The 19,588-nt window shown below is 38.8% G+C and overlaps 1 protein-coding gene, 1 long non-coding RNA gene and 1 other non-coding gene across 10 annotated transcripts in view; 2 read left to right on the top strand and 1 right to left on the bottom strand.

Annotated features, from left to right (window-relative positions):
- The window catches only part of SIK3 (SIK family kinase 3), a 240,358-nt gene that overhangs the window by 198,722 nt on the left and 22,048 nt on the right, over positions 1-19,588 (bottom strand). The window lies entirely within an intron of this gene.
- LOC119871807 lies at positions 1,619-7,401 on the top strand. The gene is made up of 3 exons (XR_005359211.1): positions 1,619-1,736; positions 1,997-2,198; positions 5,950-7,401. It is a non-coding gene; the product is annotated as an uncharacterized LOC119871807 (long non-coding RNA).
- On the top strand, positions 10,226-10,332 carry LOC119872101. The gene has a single exon (XR_005360285.1). It is a non-coding gene; the product is annotated as a U6 spliceosomal RNA (small nuclear RNA).

Here is a 19,588-nt window from a genome sequence, read left to right as displayed (position 1 = left end):
AATAAAGTTGGGGATGCCTGGGTGGTTCAGCGGTATAGCGCCTGCCTTCAGCCCAGGGCATGATCCTGGAGTCCCGGGATCGAGTCCCAGGATCGAGTCCCGGGATCGAGTCCCGGGATCGAGTCCCGCATAGGGCTCCCTGCATGGAGCCTGCTTCTCTCTCTGCCTGTGTCTCTGCCTCTGTGTGTGGGTGTCTCTCAGGAATAAATAAGTAAAATCTTAAAAAAATAAAATAAAATAAAGTTAAAAAGGCAAAAACAATTCTACTTATATCAAAAAAAAAAAAAAAACGATCTGATAACAAGTAGACTTTCTAGCTTTGGACTGTGTCCCTTTAACAAACAACATTAGAAGCTCTCTTCCACTTTGGGAGAAACTTCCGCCCAAAGACTGCAACACTATCAGCTGCACTCTGTCCACTTCAAATGGAAGCTTCATTTGTTATAGTAAATTTCTGGTAGAAGAGCCTATTGAGGTCCTAAAACAGTTTTGTGTCTCTAATGCCATACTTTCAGAAAGTAATCATTTCCAGAAGATGTGAGATACTGACTGTTGAAATGCAGGAGGATCCAGGACTTTATTATAGGCTGAGCAAACAGCAAAACTGATTGAATGTTTACTCAGGGTCCACTGTGTACTGGATACTGATGACACAGATGGTTGCAACAGTCCTACCCTCAAAGAAGCCATAGTCTACTGGGAAACATACAAAAAAAAGTGAATGTAATACAAAGCAGTTAATGTCATTACAGAGGTATGTAAGAGATGCTTATTAAGAAATCAAAAAGCATCATGATCATGATGACAATGACGACGGCAATGGTGATAATGATAACAACAGCCAATACTGATGAAGTACTTAGTCTGCACAGGGCCTATTCAGAGCATTTTCCCTATATTAATTCACTATTCTCACAACAAGACTAATATCCACTTTTTATAGATTGGAAAACTGAAGCACAGATAGGTTGAACACTTTTACCCCAGTTCTACAGGCACATGATTAACCAAGCCAGTCTGGCTCCTAACTCAGGTGGGACTGAACGGCCCACCATACTGACCATTAATGAAGGACCAATTAATGTTGGGCATTACTGAATTATTAATGAAGGACAGTCCAGACCAAAGAGAGCATGGCATCTTTTGAGGCTCATCACAGAAGGGCCACCAAGCATTCCCAAGACAGATTAAGGTATCTGGATTGGAGGGTTGCTTATTTGCCGGGAGTGGGTGGAGGGACTGCACTCTAAGCAATAAGAATGAAGGAGGAGCAATCCCTCCTGGTACCAGATAAGATTTTAGAGTGCCTGGTACAGTCAAGGAATAGTCAGAAGCATCATCTTCTCATGGAGGACTCCTAGGTTCCAGGGACAAGAGAGGGGGCCATAAAAGACTGAGGTGTTATGGGCCTTGCAGGCTTTATATTTCAGGTAAGAGGGGCTCATCTGAAGCCTTTACTCCTGAGTGATGTGAGCAGATCTGTCTTCAATAAAGATAAATCTGGATGAAAGGTGGAAGGTGGCCCAGAGGCCAGGAGACCAATTAGAAGGTTACACAATAACTCTGTCAAGAAATGATAAGGAGTGGATGAATGTGAGCAAATGCTTCTGAGGTAGAATCAACAGTACTTGGTGACTAATTGCCTGTAAAGGATCAGGAAGAGAAGACAGATGGAAAAAGCTGAGGCTCCTGTTCTGAGCAGAACAGGGCAAAAGGAAGATCAAATTTTAAGAGGAGTAATAATGGGATACCTGGGTGGCTCAGCAGTTGAGCATCTGCCTTTGGCTCAGGGCATGATCCTGCACACAGTCCAGGGATCAAGTTCCACATCAGGCTCCCTGCATGGAGCCTTGCTTCTCCCTCTGCCTCTGTCTCTCTCTGTGTTTCTCAGGAATTATAAATGAATGAATGAATGATTGAATGAATGAATGAATGATAATAATAACACTGATACTAATGGTCATGATGGCTCTAATATTTCTTTTTTTTTTTTAAGGTAAACTCTACCCCATGATGTGGGGCTTGCACTTATGACTCCGAGATCAAGAGTTGCATGCGCTACCAACTGAGCCAGCCAGGCACCCTTCTAATATTTCTGAAGCTGTTAGTTAGAGCACGCCAGTGCTATGCTCAATACTTTTAGAAGAACGATCTCAAAAAAAAAAAAAAAAAGAACGATCTCATTCAATGTTAATAAGGTGAGTTCCTATTATCATTGCCATTTCAAAAATGGAGAAACTAAGACTGGCAGAAAATAAGTGATTTAATTAAGGCCATGGCCACTCAACACTGAAGCCAGAGAAAGAGTTGAGAGCATCTAGGGAAGTGTCTCAGTGTGGGTCTCTAGCAGGTGACTAAGTATCTCTATGTGGACGTGAGGAACGGTGGAAGTGCTAGAGGTACTGAGTTAGAACAGCAACACAGCTATACAATTATTACTATTCCTATTGCTATTATTTATTAAGCACTTGCTGCCAATGAGACACGGTTTGAGGGTTTTACATTCATGGTTTCATTTAATCAACACAATCGTGAGGTGGGCACTACTATTCTCGATTCTTAAAGAGAAAGAAACCAAGAGAGGCTGCTCAGACAGAGAAGGATGGAATCACATCCAAATGCAGGGCTCCATGATTCAGAGGAGGGAAAGGAAGAGGAAGTGGGGCAGAAGGCAGGGAGGGGGCACCAAGGACTGAATCCAGAAGAATACCATCCCTTATAAAGCTGGTAGAGAAAGAGTACCAAAGGACCTTATGAAGTAGTAGTGTACTGGTGGAGAAAAAGCAAACACAGAAGGCACTCCGGTTTTAAAAGGTAAAGTAAAAACAATTTGCAAAAGAAAAGGGTAGTTAGCATCAAATGATACAAGAACTCAGAACCAAAGTTTCAATTGGATAAGAGTATTGGCTACACAGCACTAAAAACCCCTCCCAGAGCAGTTCAATGAAGGCACCCAGACCGCCCTAAGCTTACAGGAGCAGAAAGAGGTGGCATAGAAACCGGGTGATGATAATGCCAATAATGCCCCCTTTCCAAAGCTATTATTAAGACCCCGTGCTATGCTAAATAATTTCACAAAAACAATCTCATTTAATAAGTAAATTTTTCTCTAGGCTTTGTGGGTCACACACTGTCCCTTTAAAAAAAAAAAAAAAAAAACCTTTAAAAATGTAAAAAGCATATTGGCTGGGTTATATGAAAAACAGGCCGCAGGATAGATTTGAGCAGCTGGCAATAAAGTTTCTCGACCCCTTCTTAGAGTGTGGTGGTTAGGGCACAGGCTCTGCTGTCAGACCAACTATATCATTTTCCAGCTCCTCACTATCTGGGTGACCTTGGGCAAGTCACTTAACTTCTCTATCTCTCAGCTTCCTTACCTGTAAAATGGGAATAACAACAGGAACTACCTCTTAGGGTTGTCATATAAGAAATAAATACAAGTCAAGCACTTAGGTATTAAAGGAAAGTCTTATCAATGAGGAGGATTTGACAGAGGATGAGCAGACAGCAAAGAGCCAACAGAGAAGGAGAAATATTCAATGGAAGAGGACTAATTAATTTTTTCAAATCCCAAAGAAAAGATAGAGGAACAGGATCAGGATAGTGCAGGTAAATGCAGAAGAACAGGCTCTATCCTAACTGCTGATGAAAGTATAAACTGGTTTGGAGAGCAGCCTGTCAGCTTTCATCAAAATTCCAAATGCATCTATCTTTTGATCCCCTCTCCTTTTCTAAAATTTGTCCGTGCGTATATCCCCAAGCAAGGAAAAAGCTATGAACGCAAGGCTGTTCCCCCTGTAGCAGTTGGTAAAAATGAAAAAAAAAAAAAAAAAATAGCTTACCAGTCCATCAGTAGGGGAAAGGTAAAATAAAGAAATGCTCATCTATACAATGGAGTCTTGTGTAGTTAGTTAGAAGTCAGCACGTTATATGCTGACGTGGAGAGGTCTCCATAATTTAATATCTTATTTAAACTTTTTATTTTGAAATAATTGGAGTCACATGTAACTTTAAAAAGTAATAGAGATCCCATGTACCCTTTACCTAGCTGCCCTCAATGGTGACAGCTTGCAAAACTATAATTCAATACTGGAAGTTAATTTTTAATATAAAAGCAAACTTAAACTACTGTGCATATTACATACACTCCCTTTTGTGTATTTAAGCGACCACACAGTCTGTGCCTGCTCAGAAGATACACACTTTGCTGGCTCGTAGCCAACACCTCTGGAAAGGTGAGAAACGTTAAGGGACAGAGAAGATGAAGGACACTCAGTTTATGGACATTGACACTAGTTCTCCTTAGCCACAAAGTACAGATATTACCCCGAGGATAGAGAAAGTCAACAGATAGAGGGATTAACTTTTGTTGTTGTTTTTTAAAAGATTTTTATTTATTTATTCATAAGAGACACAGAGAGAGAGAGAGACAGAGGCAGAGACACAGGCAGAGGGAGAAACAGGCTCCCCACAGGGAGCCCGACGTGGGATTCGATCCTAGGACTCCAGGATTCACACCCCAGCCGAAGGCAGCGCTAAACCGCTAAGCCACTGGGGCTGCCCAGGGATTACTTTTGAAATAAATGTGAGCACCTTGGGATCCCTGGGTGGCTCAGAGGTTTGGCGCCTGCCTTCGGCCCGGGGCCTGATCCTGGAGACCAGAGATCGAGTCCCACATCAGGCTTCCTGCATGGAGCCTGCTTTTCCCTCTGCCTGTCTCTCTGCCTCTCTCTCTGTGTCTCTCATGAATAAAATCATTCATAAATAAATAAATAAATAAATAAATAAATAAATAAATGCAAGCACCTATTTTTTCGATCCAGGGTGCTGAGTATGTGGAAGCAGAAGGTACAGAATCTGAAGATGCTCACACCAAAAGCTTCTTTTTACTCACTCACTTAAGCAGAATGGCTAGCTGATTGGATCTGTCACAGCCTACTTGCTGCTGGGTTCTGTTCAAGGCACTGGACAATCAAAAATTAACCACATAGGTGCAATCTCTGAACTCCAGGAACTAACAGCCTACCAAGAAAGGTGGACATTAACCAAAATTACACCATCATAATTAGCATTATATTACAGCACAGCGGTTTAGAACACGGGCTCTGAGGCCTGATGGCTGCGTGAAAATCCCAGCTCTGCTGCCAAATGGTTGTGTGACTTGGGTCAAGTGACAACACTCTGTACTTTGGTTTCCTCCTCTGTAAAATGGGGATAATTTTAGGTCCTATTTATTTACCCATCTATCTAACTCATAGGGTTGATGTGAAGATTTTTTTAAAAATTTAAAAGCCCATATATATAAAGTGCTTAGAACAGTACCAGCATAGAATAAATACCATGTTTGCTGCTATTATTCTTTTTTTTTTTTTTTTAAAGATTTTATTTATTTATTCATGATAGTCACACAGAGAGAGAGAGAGAGGCAGAGACATAGGCAGAGGGAGAAGCAGGCTCCATGCAGGGAGCCCGACGTGGGATTCGATCCCGGGTCTCCAGGATCGCGCCCTGGGCCAAAGGCAGGCGCCAAACCGCTGCGCCACCCAGGGATCCCGCTGCTATTATTCTTGTTGGTCTCATTACTATTATTTCAGGGGGGAGTCTAATCTGTCTTCAGGCAAATAGAAGGTCAGGAAAAGCCTCTTTGAGGAAGTGACATATAAATTAAGTGCCAAAGATGAATGTGAATTAAACAGTGAAAGAGAAAATCTGTCTGGCAGAGGGAAGGATGGACAGAAAGACTCAATGCTAAGAAAGAGTATGTATGGCATGTGAAGAATTTGACAAAAGGCCAATGGAGATGGGGCTCAGAGAGGAGAGAGGAGACTGGACAACTAGAAATGGCATGTGAAACTTAGGAATGTTCTCTTTATCTGAGTAACAGAAGGTATGATACAAGAAATAACAGATTTCTTTGGTTTTCTTTTTTTCTTTTTTTTTTTTTTTTAGGCTTGTTTCAGTATGGAATCTTGTGATAGAGGAAGGTGAACGTGAGCTCACCAAAAAGGGGTAAAGATTTGGAAAGGACAGTCATTCTGGCAAAGGAGAAAAGAAATCAGCTCCACACGGGTACGAGGGCTACTAACAATAAGAGGCACAGATGAGGGCAGAACTCACGCATTGGCAACTGGACAAATAAACACAATTCCATCATTTCTTCAGGCCCTAAAGCAGGAACACGGAAAATGGGCAGTATTGTTAATCCTCAGCTGGAGATGTGCACGGCATGTGGGACAGCAGAACAAAGCTGCAGGAGAACTGAGGATACTTCTGACTCATTGAAAGTGACCAACTATGTCCACGTGGACGAAAGTGATGCCAGGAAGAGTGTCACACATTTGGAGACAGGCAAGATTTCAGGGGCTGGAGGCCTCAGTGAAATCAGACACTTAAGTTCAGCAAATGGCACAACTAAAAAGACAGGAAATTGTGTTCAGAGAGCAAAATTTCCACATTTATGATTCCAGAGGTGGCGGTCTGTCCAGCCCCAAGAATAGACTGCTACAGACAAGTGGAGAGACAGTCACTAAAGTAAAGATCAAGCCAGAATGAGATTAGGATGCTGGACAAGCAATCAACATAAACATTAAAGAGACAAGAGATCATGGAAGGAGGAAGAGTAAACTATTCACAAGGATTGGGAATTAAATTTTCAATTACATTCTTAAATACAGCACCATAAGGAATGTGTTCTTAAGTATCCAGAACAAAACAGACATGCCTTGCTTAGTCTATTTATTTAGCCAAATAATTTTCAAAGATTCCCTGAATACCATGCCTGAAAAACGCTCTGAAAAAGACAAAAAGAGAAGGAAACTTTCTTAATCATTATTTGTCACAATTCAAGGGCAAGCATCATCATAATGGTAAAAACTAAAGGCACAGACAAGCCGAAACCTGGGAGAAAATCTTTGCAAAACATATATTTGATAAAACAAACAAAACACCCATATATCTGATTTAAGGACAGGTATCCAAAATACACCAAGAACTTGTAAAATGCAACAATAAAAAAAAAAAAAAAAAAACAGAAAAATTTTTAAAGTGGGCGAAAGAATCTGACCCTCCCAATGAAGATATAGACAGAGAACAAATAAGCATATGAAAAGATGCTCAACGTCCTATGTCACTGGGGAATTGCAAATTGAAACAACAATGAGATACCACTATACCCCTATTAGAATGGCAAAAATCCAAAGCACCAACATCACTCAATGCTAGTAAGGATGTGGAGCAACAGGAGCTCTCAGTCATTGCTGGTAAGAATGCAGAACCAAACAGCCACTTAGGAAGACAGTTTGGCAGTTTCTTGCAAAACTAAACATACACATCATATGATCCAACAATCATGCTCCTTTGTATTTACCCAAAGAGTTCAAAACTCAGGCTACTTGGGTATCCCTGGGTGGCTCAGTGGTTTAACGCCTGCCTTAGGCCCAGGGCGTGATCCTAGAGTCCCAGGATAGAGTCCCGCATCCGGCTCCCTGCATGGAGCCTGCTTCTCCCTCTGCCTGTGTGTCTCTGCCTCTCTCTGTGTGTGTCTCTCATAAATGAATAAACAAAATCTTTTTTTTTTTTTGAATAAACAAAATCTTAAAAAAAAAAAAAAAAAAGAAGAAGAAGAAGAAAGAAAAGAACACTTAGGTTATAGGAAAACCCGCAGGTGGATTTTACAGCAGCTTTATTCATAACTGCCAAAACTTGGAAGCAACCCAGATGTTCTTCTGCAGGTAAATGGATAAACTAAGGTACATCCAGACAACAGAATTTACCTAGTGATTAAAAGAACAGACCTACCAAGCTACAGAAAGACAGGAAGGAACCTTACACGGCCATTGTTAAGTGAAGGAAGCCAATCTGAAGAGGTGCCTAATGTCCAATTCCAACCATACCATATTCTGGAAAAGGCAAAATTATGGAGCTGGTGAAAAGATAAGTGTTTGCAGGAGCTGGAGGTGACGGAGAAAAGGAAATGAATAGGTGGAGCAAGCAAAATCCTTAAGGCAGTGAAACTATTCTGTGTGATATTATAATGGTAGATACATGACATTATGCATTTGTCCAAACCCACAGAACTATACAAAATAAATGTGGGCCCTAATGTAAACTACAGACTTTAATCAATAACATATCAATATTGGCTCATCAACTGTAATAAATATACCCCCACTAACACAAGCCATTAATATTAGGGAAAATGGGGGTCATGGGGAATGGGGAAGTAAGGGGATATCTGGAATTCTCTGTACTTTCTGCTCAAGTTTTGTAAATATAAAACTGCTCAAAAAATAAAGTCTATTAATTTAAAACAAAAACTAAAGGTATTACCATTTGAGTCATGTAGGAGAAAATAATATCCAGTATTGGTGAGGAAATCTATTTGAGAGATTGAAGGTGCCAACGCTGCCTGGGCTGGGTCTAGCTCTTCCACTTACTGGTAGTGTCGCTGTGCACAAGTTACAGATTTCTCCAAGTCTCCGTTTCTCTGTTGGTAAAGTAGTAGATAATAATCCTCGTGGAGTTAAGATGATTAACTGAGTTCATACACAGAAAGCACTAAGAACAGGGACTAGAATGAAATGTTTAACAAACATTAGCCCCCTGTTACTCAAAGTAAGGTCTATGAACCTATAAATCAACATTACATAGGGGCTTGTCAGAAACGCAGGCCCACCCCAGACCTACTGAGTCTGCATTTTTTTATATGCCATCTTTTTTTGTTTGTTTTATTTAAACTCCAGTTAGTTAAATAAATAAATAAATAAAAAACAAAAAATAAAAAAAAATTCCAGTTAGTTAACATAACTGCATAATATTGGTTTCAGGTGTACAACATAGTGATCCGACAATTACACACAAGAGCCAGCGTTCTTCACAACAAGTGCACTCCTTAATCCTCTTCACCTATTTCATCCATCCCCTGCCTCGGGCAATGAGCAATTTGTTTACTACAGTTAAAGAGTCTGTTTATTTCCTTCTCTCTTTTTTCCCCTTTGCTCGCTTATTTTGTTTCTTAAATTCCACATGAGTGAAACCGTATGGTGTTTGTCTTTCTCTGATTTATTTCACTTAGCATTATACTCATGAGAGACACAGAGAGAGAGGCAGAGACACAGGCAGAGGGAGAAGCAGGCTTCCTGCAGGGAGCCCAATGCAGGGAGCCCGATGCGGGACTCGATCCTGGGACTCCAAGATCATACCCTGGGCCGAAGGCAGGCACCCAGGGAATCCCTTCACTTAGCATTATACTCTCTAACTCCATCCATGTCATTGCAAATGGCAAGATTTCATTCTTTTTGATGGCTAATATTCTGTTGTATGTCCATATATATATATATATACATATATATACAATATCATCTTTATTCATCAGTCAATGGATACTTGGGCTGTTTGCAAAATTTAGCTATCGTAGATAATGCTGCTATAAACATCAGGGTGCATTATCCCTTTGAATTAGTATTTTTACATTCTTTGGGTAAATACCTACTAGTGCAATTACTTGAATCTGCATTTTAATAAGATCCTTCAGGTAAGTTCTGTGCGCATAAAGTTGAGAACCACTATATTAGGTGGTACTATTATCACTGTAACTATTCTTCCACATTGTCACTAAAAAAGGAGCATAAACATTGGGAGAGTCCAAATTATTATTTGCTCATGATTATGATTAGTCTACTTTAAAAAGAGAGGGAAAATCAACTGTAATAGTTAAAGAAATTTCGAAACATTCTCTAAAGTGACTGTAATTAAAACATGTAGTACAGGTACACAAACAAGCACCCTTTGTCAAGAGTGTATGTTAAGGGTCACCTGGCTGGCTCTGCAAGTAGGGCTTGCAACTCTTCATCTCGGGGTTGCAAGTTCAAGCCCCACAGGTGCAGAGATTACTTAAAAATAAAATCTTAAATAAGTAAATAAGACTATATTAACAAAACCATTTCAAATAAGTATGTAAATGATAAACTATTAGAACAACTGGCTATCAGTATTTTTTTTGGGGGGGGGGGGGGAATCCAGATCCTTATCTCACATTATTCTGAAACTATATTCTAAGTAGATGTAAAACCTAAACATCAAAAATAAATTTACAAAGCACTAGAAGAAAACATAGAATACTTTTAATGCTCGGATGGGTACCTACACTCCTAAGGATACCATAAAACCCAGAAGTCATACTGAAACTATACTTAAAAAAAAAAAAAAAAAAAAAAACAACTTTTTTGTGCTCACTTTGGAAGCACACATACTAAAACTAGAACGATACAGAGAGAATTAGCATGGCCTCTGCACAAGGATGAGAAGAAAATTCGTGAAATGTTCCATATTTTTTATAAAGATATGTAAAAAAAATAAGCAAAATAAAACCTTTTAAATAACAAAAGATACCACAAAAGTTAAGAAAATTACTAGCAAAAAAAAAAAAAAAAGGAAAATTAATAGCAACCTTCCAAAAAGCTAACAGAAAAATGGGGGTGGGGGGGGTGGGGAAATAAAGTAGATTTTATATATGTAAGGAGAAAATAAACCCTCCAAATCTACCTACAAATATTTGCATGTGCCTGGAAAAGCTACGGAAGGACACACACCAAAATGTTAATAGTAGTTACCTCTTGAGAGTAAAATCAGGAATGGGAAAAAAAAAAAAAAAAAATCAGGAATGGAGGAAGGAGGCACTTTGCTTTTTTCATTATAAACTTCTATAAACTGAACTCTGTATTTACAATGAACATGGTTTTTTAAAACTTACCTTTGTTTAATTATAAAAGAAAAAAGGACTGAGTGATAGCTTTAGCTTAAAAGGCTAATATTTTCAGTAGGAATCAGAAGCTTCCTGGTTTTCTCAACAAATACTTAACCTCCAAAGCTTGTAACATCTGGAAAATATATTTTTGTTATCAAAATTTTCCTAAGAATCCTTTAAGTAAAAATATGCCAAGTTCTCCTCCCAAATGGACCACAGTGTTCAATTTCTAGTGGTCCTGTTCAAAGCTAGTTCCAACCTAATTTCCAAAGGCAAAGTGTCTAAACCAGACAAGAAATTTAGCAACGTAACACAGAATATCGAAATGGAAACCACATGTCCAAAATGTGCCTAATAGTAGCAGACAGTAACGGTTGAAGAGTAACTGCAAGTAACTCCATACTCACTTTAGTTTCAATTCTGAATCATTTCTCAGTCACTAAACTGGAAAAAAAAAAAAATTTGAACCATTTGTCATCTCTGACTAAACACAGGCTTCAGCCCCCAAATCACTAAGTGCAGAGAAGTACATGGCCTCAAGAAGACTGCCAATGGAAGGGTTTTTCCAGAAAGAGTGGTTCATATTCACAGCAGGAAAATCTTGTACTACAGGGAACTCACTTACCACCTTAATTCCCTCAACCAATTTGGAAACTACTGGAAGCAAATGACTAAGAAGTAAAACATATGAGGAAAGATGAACAAAATATTCCTACATATTGAAAGCCACATAAAGTGGTTCATGTTTGCTTTTTAGTTGCCTTTTGCTGAAGTTAGAATATTAAATTCCTTTGCTCTGGGTGAATCAGGAATTAGCTTCACTGGTTTCTTGCATCACAAAATTTTCAGCTGCTATAACGAATTATATGACTACTTGGACTTTTTTTTTTTTTTTTAAACTACTGACGCTTAACAAAATACATTACATATGGATCTGCCCAATACTAACTATTCTTCACGTCATTAGACTTGAATTGATAAAAGTGATAAAAACTGCCAGTTCTTGTAACTAGATTCCCTCCCCCTTTGTCCTAAAACTATCACTCAAACCCGCTAAAGCTAAAACAATTAGGAGCCATATCTCAAAAGATACAAACATAACTACAATGAAGTCATAAATTGATGAGGGTGGCATTCTTTCTCCTCACAAAGGAAAGAAGAGATTCGTTAGATTCATTACCTTTCACCATGTAAGTAACAGGCATTGTCTCTTGGTTTCTAGAACATCCACTAAAGCAAGGCAGCATCTTCGGCTCCATCTAAATTCAGCTGCCTGGATATTTGCAACCAAAACAAACTGCAGGATCTACTTGTTTTTTATTCAAAAGGTAAACAATCCCTCTGGCCTGATTTACCAAAAAAGATGTGAGCAGAAAGAAATGATCAGGAGGGCAGCACACTCAGGCTTTAAATTTTTAGCTAAGACTCCTAAGATTCCTCATCTTTTAAGAGAAAGACAGACCTTGTCAGTAATGTTAGAAATTGCACACTCCATGTCCTGTATTCAGTCAAAAAAACCTCTTCAGGTACACAGAAAACTTTATCACATGTCAACGAGCATGGCATCAAGGTCTAGGAAAAGTGTGCAAAGAGTGCAGCGTTAAGAATTCATAGACCAGTTAAAAGAAAGCAGGCTCAAAACTAAGGTCAAAGTCCTTCAGTATTCCTAATACTGAAATCACCTCTGTATAATCTATCCATAACCATCAAGAAATTTTTTTAAACTGAGAGTGCTCGCTTTATCCAATTTGTAACATACTTCATTATCATTTCAGAGACACCAAAAATTATATAACCCTATGCTTTTGTCATTATCTCCTAAAGTATTTTAAATAGAAACAGCATACTAATTACTGCCTCCCAATCTTAACTCCTTTTTCTTCATTCTTGGAAATTACGGACACTCAAAACTGAGTAATAAAGACTGGTTCAAAACTCCTCCAATTCAGCTACAAGGCATTTTACCCGGTAGTAGGTTAATACCTAACAATAGCTTACATTTCTTTTCAACTGAAAAGCACTACCACAAATTAGGATTAACGATATGATTGAGCATGTTCTCTTATCAAATTTAATACTTTTTGACTATTAGCTACTACTCAGATCTTGATTTGTGGACTCTTATACCTATAACAGCCTCCTTTAAAAAAGGCGCCTTAAAATAGTTAAGTTCTTTCTATAGAAAAGGACAGGTAATTAGTAACTAAACAGCTTACAAATTAAGTTCTCTAGAAACACTCAAAATATTCTGCACTGCATTTGACTTCTAATTGCTAGAAACATTGTGCCAGAGAAAATTCAAGAATTGATCCCATAGAAAATATTTTGTCTGTAGTGATTCTTACCCAACATAAAAATGAAATACTCTTTGACTTCTAGCCATGCTCTGATAAATCCCAAACTACTTTATTACTTTAAAAAATGAAAAGACAGGATGAAGAGTAAATGCCAACAGCACAATTCGTAAAAGAGCAAATGAATAAACTGGAATTCAAAATAAAAATTCTTGTTCCTAAAAGACACTACCAAGGGGATGAAATATAAGCCACAGAATGGAAGAAAAATCTCTGCAAAGCATTATCTGATAAATGACTTGTGTCCAGAATATGCAAAGAATTCTCAAAACTCAACATTAAAAAAATAACCCAATTTTTAAAAACAGGCAAAAGATCTGAACAAGTATTTCACCAAAGATGTACAGTTGGCAAGTATGTACATGAAAAGATGTCAATATCATTAGTCATGAGGAAAATGTAAAGTTAAAGCAAAAGATAGTGTATACAACTATCAGAATGGCTAAAATTTTCTCATCCTAGCGTTGGTGAGGATATGGAGCAACTAGAACCCTCATACTGCTAGACAGAATGTAAAATTATAAAGCCACTTTGGAAGACAATTTGGCAGTTTCTTAAAAAGCTAAACACACACCTACCAGCCATATGACCCAGTCCTCCCACTCCAAGGTGTTTATCCAAGAGAAATGAAAACATAAGTCCACCCAAAGTTCCACATCAAGTTCCTAGCAGCTTTATTCACAATAGCCAAAAACTAGAAACAATTCACATGTTCATCAATAAAAAAAATGGATAAACAAATCCTGTTATAGCCATACAATGTAACACTACTCAGATTTACCACTCAGCAATAAAAAGTAACAAACTACTGATACAGACCATAACAAAGATTGAATTTTTTTTTTTTAAGATTTTATTTACTTGAGAAAGAGAGCCTGCATGTGCATGAGCACAAGGAGAGGCAGAGGAAGAGGGAGAAGCAGACTCCCTGCTGAGCACGGAGCCCAACACAGGGCATAATCCCAGGACCCTGAGATCATGACCTGAGCTGAAGGCAGAAGCTTAACTGAGTGAGCCACCAAGGCGCTCCAGTGAATGAATCTTTTTTTCTTTTTTTTTTTTTAAGATGTTATTTATTTATTCATGTGAAACACAGAGAGGGGGGGAGAGAGAGAGGCAGAGACACAGGCAGAGGGAGAAGCAGGCTCTATGCAGGGAGCCTGACCTGGGACTCGATACCAGGTCTCCAGGATCACGCCCTGGGCTGAAGGTGGCGCTAAACCGCTGAGCCACTGGGGCTGCCCCCAGTGAATGAATCTTAAACATGGGATGCTGATACCACCTAGTTAAGGTCATTTACATGAAATTCCAGAATAGGCAAAGATAACCTACAGTGACAGCAAACTAGGGGTTTTCTGGGGCTAGAAGGGTGGGAAGGAATACAAAGGGCACTAAAGGAATTTTCTGGGATAATAGCAAAGTTCTACATGTTGATGGTGCAGTCATTACAAGGCTGTATATATCTGTCAAAATGCAAACTGTATACTTAAAATGGTTCCATTTTATTGAATACAAATAAGGTCTTAATGAAGTGGACTAAAATGTTATTTTGGGGGGGAATCTATGAAATTATAGTATTTCTTAAGATGTTTATAGTACCTTCCATTAGATTACTTTCAAATCTTTGACACAAAGAATCTCAGAAAAAGCTGTATTATCTCATTTTATAAATTTCAGGGGTGGCAGGAAAGTAGGATACATAGCGTAGAATTAGAAGCATGGGTTCACGGCGTTACATTACACTGGGCAGATGTGTCACGGCAACCAAACTGGCAGGACGGGATAAATGAAGTGCTGGGTCTTGAATTGCTGGGGGAAAATTGGCTAGGACCACACAAAAAAAATAAAGAACCAAAAAGTATGTATCTTCCGAGGAAGCAGACAGGTAAGAAAAGGCAGTAAATGCCTAAAGTCAACATCACCTATACATACCACACACCTCAAATAAAAAAGAAAATCAGTCATACAGGAAACAATTACTTTTAATATAAGTAAAATGTGTAGAAGGAGCTCAGAACTCAGTATGTCAGATCTGAATCCAGTGTTTCTCTTTTTTTAAAAAAAGATTTTATTTATTTATTCATGAGAGACATACAGAGAGAGGCAGAGACAACAGGCAGAGGGAGAAGCAGGCTTCCTGTGGGGAGCTCAATGTAGGACTCAATCCTGGAACCTGGGATCACACCCTGAGCCAAAGGCAGATGCTCAACCACTAAGCCCATCCCTCCCTTTTTAAAAATAGAAATATTAATTCTGGTCCCTGAACAGCCCTTTGGGGCACTCCAGAAACAATTTATGTGAAAAATAACTTAAAAAGTATAGTCAAGTTCTATTCTCTGTGCAAAAGCACATAACTAATAATACACTACATTATCATCAAATCAAATTAATAATTAGGTACCTTAAGAATCAAAAATGGCTCTCTACAGCCTATAAGATCAAGTCCAAATGCCTCAGCTAAAAAATAATTTCCTTTATGAATCCACTCCATCCCATTTATCTAACATATACCAATCTAGGGGTGCTTGGCTGGCTCAATCAGAAGAGCATAAAACTCTTAATCTCGGGTCATGAGTTCAAACCCCACATCAAAGGTGGAAATTAAATATTTTTTATAATTGATTAATTAACTTACTACTTCAAATTCATCCACTCTCCCCCAAACATAATATTGTCCTTCCCTGGATGTTGTCCCCACACACTACTGTCAGCAATCCAACTCCTATACTTTGTTTAAAGGTGATGCCAAAGTCCATTGGCCTAATAAAAACTGCTTATCCTTAGAAAAGAAGCAAGCAAACAACAACAAAAAACCCTGCTTAGCCTTATTCCATCAGCCGGCCACCAAAATTATAAATAAATGGCCAGTGGACTCTAGACTCTTGACCATCTCTTCCTCTCCCCAGCAGACCCCAATACCATATTATGGTATCCCTCTGCACTTCAGCATATATTTCTAAAAGGTGAGTACTTTTTCTTTTGAATATAACTGTGATATTATCATTTCACCTAAAAAGACAGTAATTGCTTGACATCAAATATCAATGTTCAAATCTCCATATTGTCATATAATTCTTCTTAACAGACAGTTTGTTCAAGTCAGGAACTAGGATTACCTCAAGAGGAAAAACGGTTTCCTTTTCTCCTGCTCTATGGTCTTCAATTCAATACACTCATCGTCGCAATTTTTAGGTGTAGGCAGGCAAGCATTTCCTCTTCCCAGTACCCTCTGCTCTCCTCTTCAAAGAAAATTTTCCTTCTTATACCCAACACCAGTGCCATTACCTCAGAGCTTTTAGCACATTCAGAAAAACATTTAATTCAGTGATCCAGCCTCCTTCCTTCACAGTTAGGTTGCCATATTTCACTTAGTATTCAGGAAGAGTTTTGAGTTCTAACACCACATAAATATAAATAATGTAGATCCCATTAAAAGATTATTTCCCATTTCTATTAATCTTTTTGAGGAGCTCAATTTTACATTTTAAATTACTACAGTGTCTGCTTCCAATTTTAAGTGAATTAATAGTTGGTGAGAACTTTAAGCCTTAAAGATTACAGGCACAGTACTAAGAGATCAGCATTAGGTCAGCTCCATTCCTTAGCCATGAACTTCATTCCTCATTAGTCACAAGGGGAACTAGATAAGAAGGTGTGCAATAATCAGCTCAAATACAAACTCTCCACTAGAAAATAATACAAATGCAGATAGTGAATCAGTGGGGTCATTTTCATTCATCTTCAGCACAGATTAAGAGAAGCAGCAAATGTTAGGCAAACAATAGGAAGAATTCAAATTTCTTTAAAAAAAAAAAAAAGCATAGGAGCACCTGGGTGGCTCAGTTGGTTTAGTGTCCAATAATGGTCTCAGGTTGTGAGATTAAGACCCACATCAGGCTCTGCACTCTGCTTGAGATTCTCTCTCCTTCCTCTGTCTCCCTGCTTGTTCATTCAATCTCTCTCTCTCACTCTTTCAAATAAATAAATATTTTTTTTTTAATTTTAGCATAATCTTCAAAATGGCTTCTAGTGTTACTTGGGACATTCAGCCCGGCAAGGTGAAATAAAACATTTTTATCACCCACTTACTTGGGCTCAGCATTGTAGAGGACAAAAAAGACTGTGACAGCTTCTGCCTATAAGGAACTTACACTCTAGCTGGTAAGATGAGACTAAGACACTTCAACAATCGGCCCACAGTATGAGCTGTCACCATGCACTAAACTGTGTGATTCAAATTTAAAGTAATGTAGCTCATAGAAAAGATGGGTTAGTGAGGGATAAAGTCCAAGATGACTATACAAAGGGAAGAAGAAGACCTAAACCTTGAAGGCAGGTCAGGTGAGGAACCAGTAACACCAGCATAGAATGTAAGCTCCTGTGGGCAGAGACCATACCATGTCCTTCTCTTGTTCACCTCTCTATCCCAATGCCTACTACAGTGCCTGGAACACAGCAGACAGTCAAATATTGGTAGATTACTACAAGGATAAATAGAAGAAAAGAAAAAAGGGAAGAAACAAAGAATAGGCATTCTAGGAAAAAAAAATTTAATGAAAGATTAAACATGGCAATTTCATGAGACAGTGAAGAAACACAGAAAGGTGAGAAATCAGGTAAACACGTAGAGTGAACCCAAATCATCCATGGTTTTCAAAGTCAGTCAAGAGAGATATAAAACTGATCCCATATTATTAAGCACTAAAATGAACATGTCCAGAAAGTACATTCTGTTGTGCTTCCACTTTTTAAGAATACTAACAGTGCAAATGACCATTTTTCCTAAAATGGTCATTCATCTTTGTAATATTCTAGGATATAATCTGGAAAGTGTACTAACATTTCTCTAGAGAAGTAATACCACTAGCTAACGCAGATGAATTTCCTTCCCTGAGTATTTTTACTATCTGGAAATGTGCCTGGGTTATCACTAAGGTCAGTTTCTTTGATAGTTGGGTAATCAAATGCCTGAGACTCACCACATTAAGGCGAGGGATGGGGGAGTGTAACCTAGCAGAAAAGCCAGTGACTAATGCTGAATCATGGCTTCCAGGTGGTTATTTCACCAAATTGTCAACCTCCCATATTAACACTCCTTATGATGGTCGTTAAAATAAATCAAAAGAATTATCCATTAAGTATTCTCCAATATTTTGAGGATAATGTAAAAGGATTGAAGGGAATAAAATCCAATTGATGCTAACGTTTATAAGCCAAAATCTGTTAAGTCAAGAAGATTCTTACTCCCTCAAACTTCACAATAGAAGAATTCATAATTACAGTGAGTGGTCTTATTGTATATGGATTCCCCAGACATTCTACACAAAGTAAGTTCTAGGTCCTGGCTACCATCAGCTACAGTCTTCTGGCTGCTATATAATCTCTACAGAGAAGGACTTCAGAAAGCGCAATCTAATGGGGGAAGGGGACACTAGAGAATCTTACATAAAGCTACACATACATGGCAAGAGCATGACTTTAACTTAAATTATACAGTTATTGGAGTGAGTCTGCCCAGATCTTAGCATCTCCAATGGTCGCTTTTCCTTAGCATTCCTTTCACTCTTTCAGCCTAAATCATCTGTAACAAGCAAAGTGTCTGGTTACATATTAACAGTTCCAATGACAGTGACAGAATTCTGGTTATTTGGAATTCCGTTGTTCACTTTTGGTGCCTAATGCCTGGTATCATGGAAAGAACAAAAAGCCTTGGAATCATGCTGACCTACTTATAAATTTCAACTCTACCACTGAAGATATATGTGGCCTGGGACAAGTTACCTAACCGAACCTCAGCTTCCTCAACTAGGTGTAACAACAGATTCTTTGCAGAGTTGTTGAGAGGTTAGCCTGCATACTGTTCTAAGTATCCAGAACACGGCAAGCACTTAGCATATGGTAATTATGATGGAAGGCTAATAACCCGGCCTATACTCAGATTTCCAAACAGTATTGACCATGTGACGAAAGTATGAGTCATACTGATTTTGTCCTCCACAATTCTCACTCTCCCTAGTCCAGTTGTCGGCTGACTTAACCGACCCTCTTTTATTTTCATCTGGACTCTATAGAAGGCCCTCCCCCAGTACACGGTCTTGAGGCCAAAAATGACCAACACTACAAGCATTCCCTTGCCATTAGATTGCTACATCCCCTCCCTGACTCTGGGGACTTTAGAAAATCCTATGTTTTTATTATTGCCTGTTTCTGTTTTATGACCTATGCCAAATGCATTATCTTAGCAGATCTTAAGTATTCTTTTTTTGCTAATCTACGCTAGGGAACTCTGAAAGTCGCCAGTTTCTCTAAGAACCACCATGTTTTGGCTCACCTTGCCACCATATTCCAACATGGTAGTTCATTTATGATGTTCTGTTAGTGCCTAAACACCTTTATGCCTCTGTCACAGGCCGATACCCAGCCCCTCTCTGCCCTGGCAAACAGGATCCTCTCTCTCTCTCTCTCTCTCTCTCTTTCTCTCTCACATTTG

This window comes from Canis lupus, chromosome 5 (assembly GCF_011100685.1).
Source record: "Canis lupus familiaris isolate Mischka breed German Shepherd chromosome 5, alternate assembly UU_Cfam_GSD_1.0, whole genome shotgun sequence".
Taxonomy (NCBI): domain Eukaryota; kingdom Metazoa; phylum Chordata; class Mammalia; order Carnivora; family Canidae; genus Canis; species Canis lupus.
The sequence above is the reverse complement of the archived record's forward strand: the minus strand, read 5'-3'. Positions and strand labels throughout refer to the sequence as shown.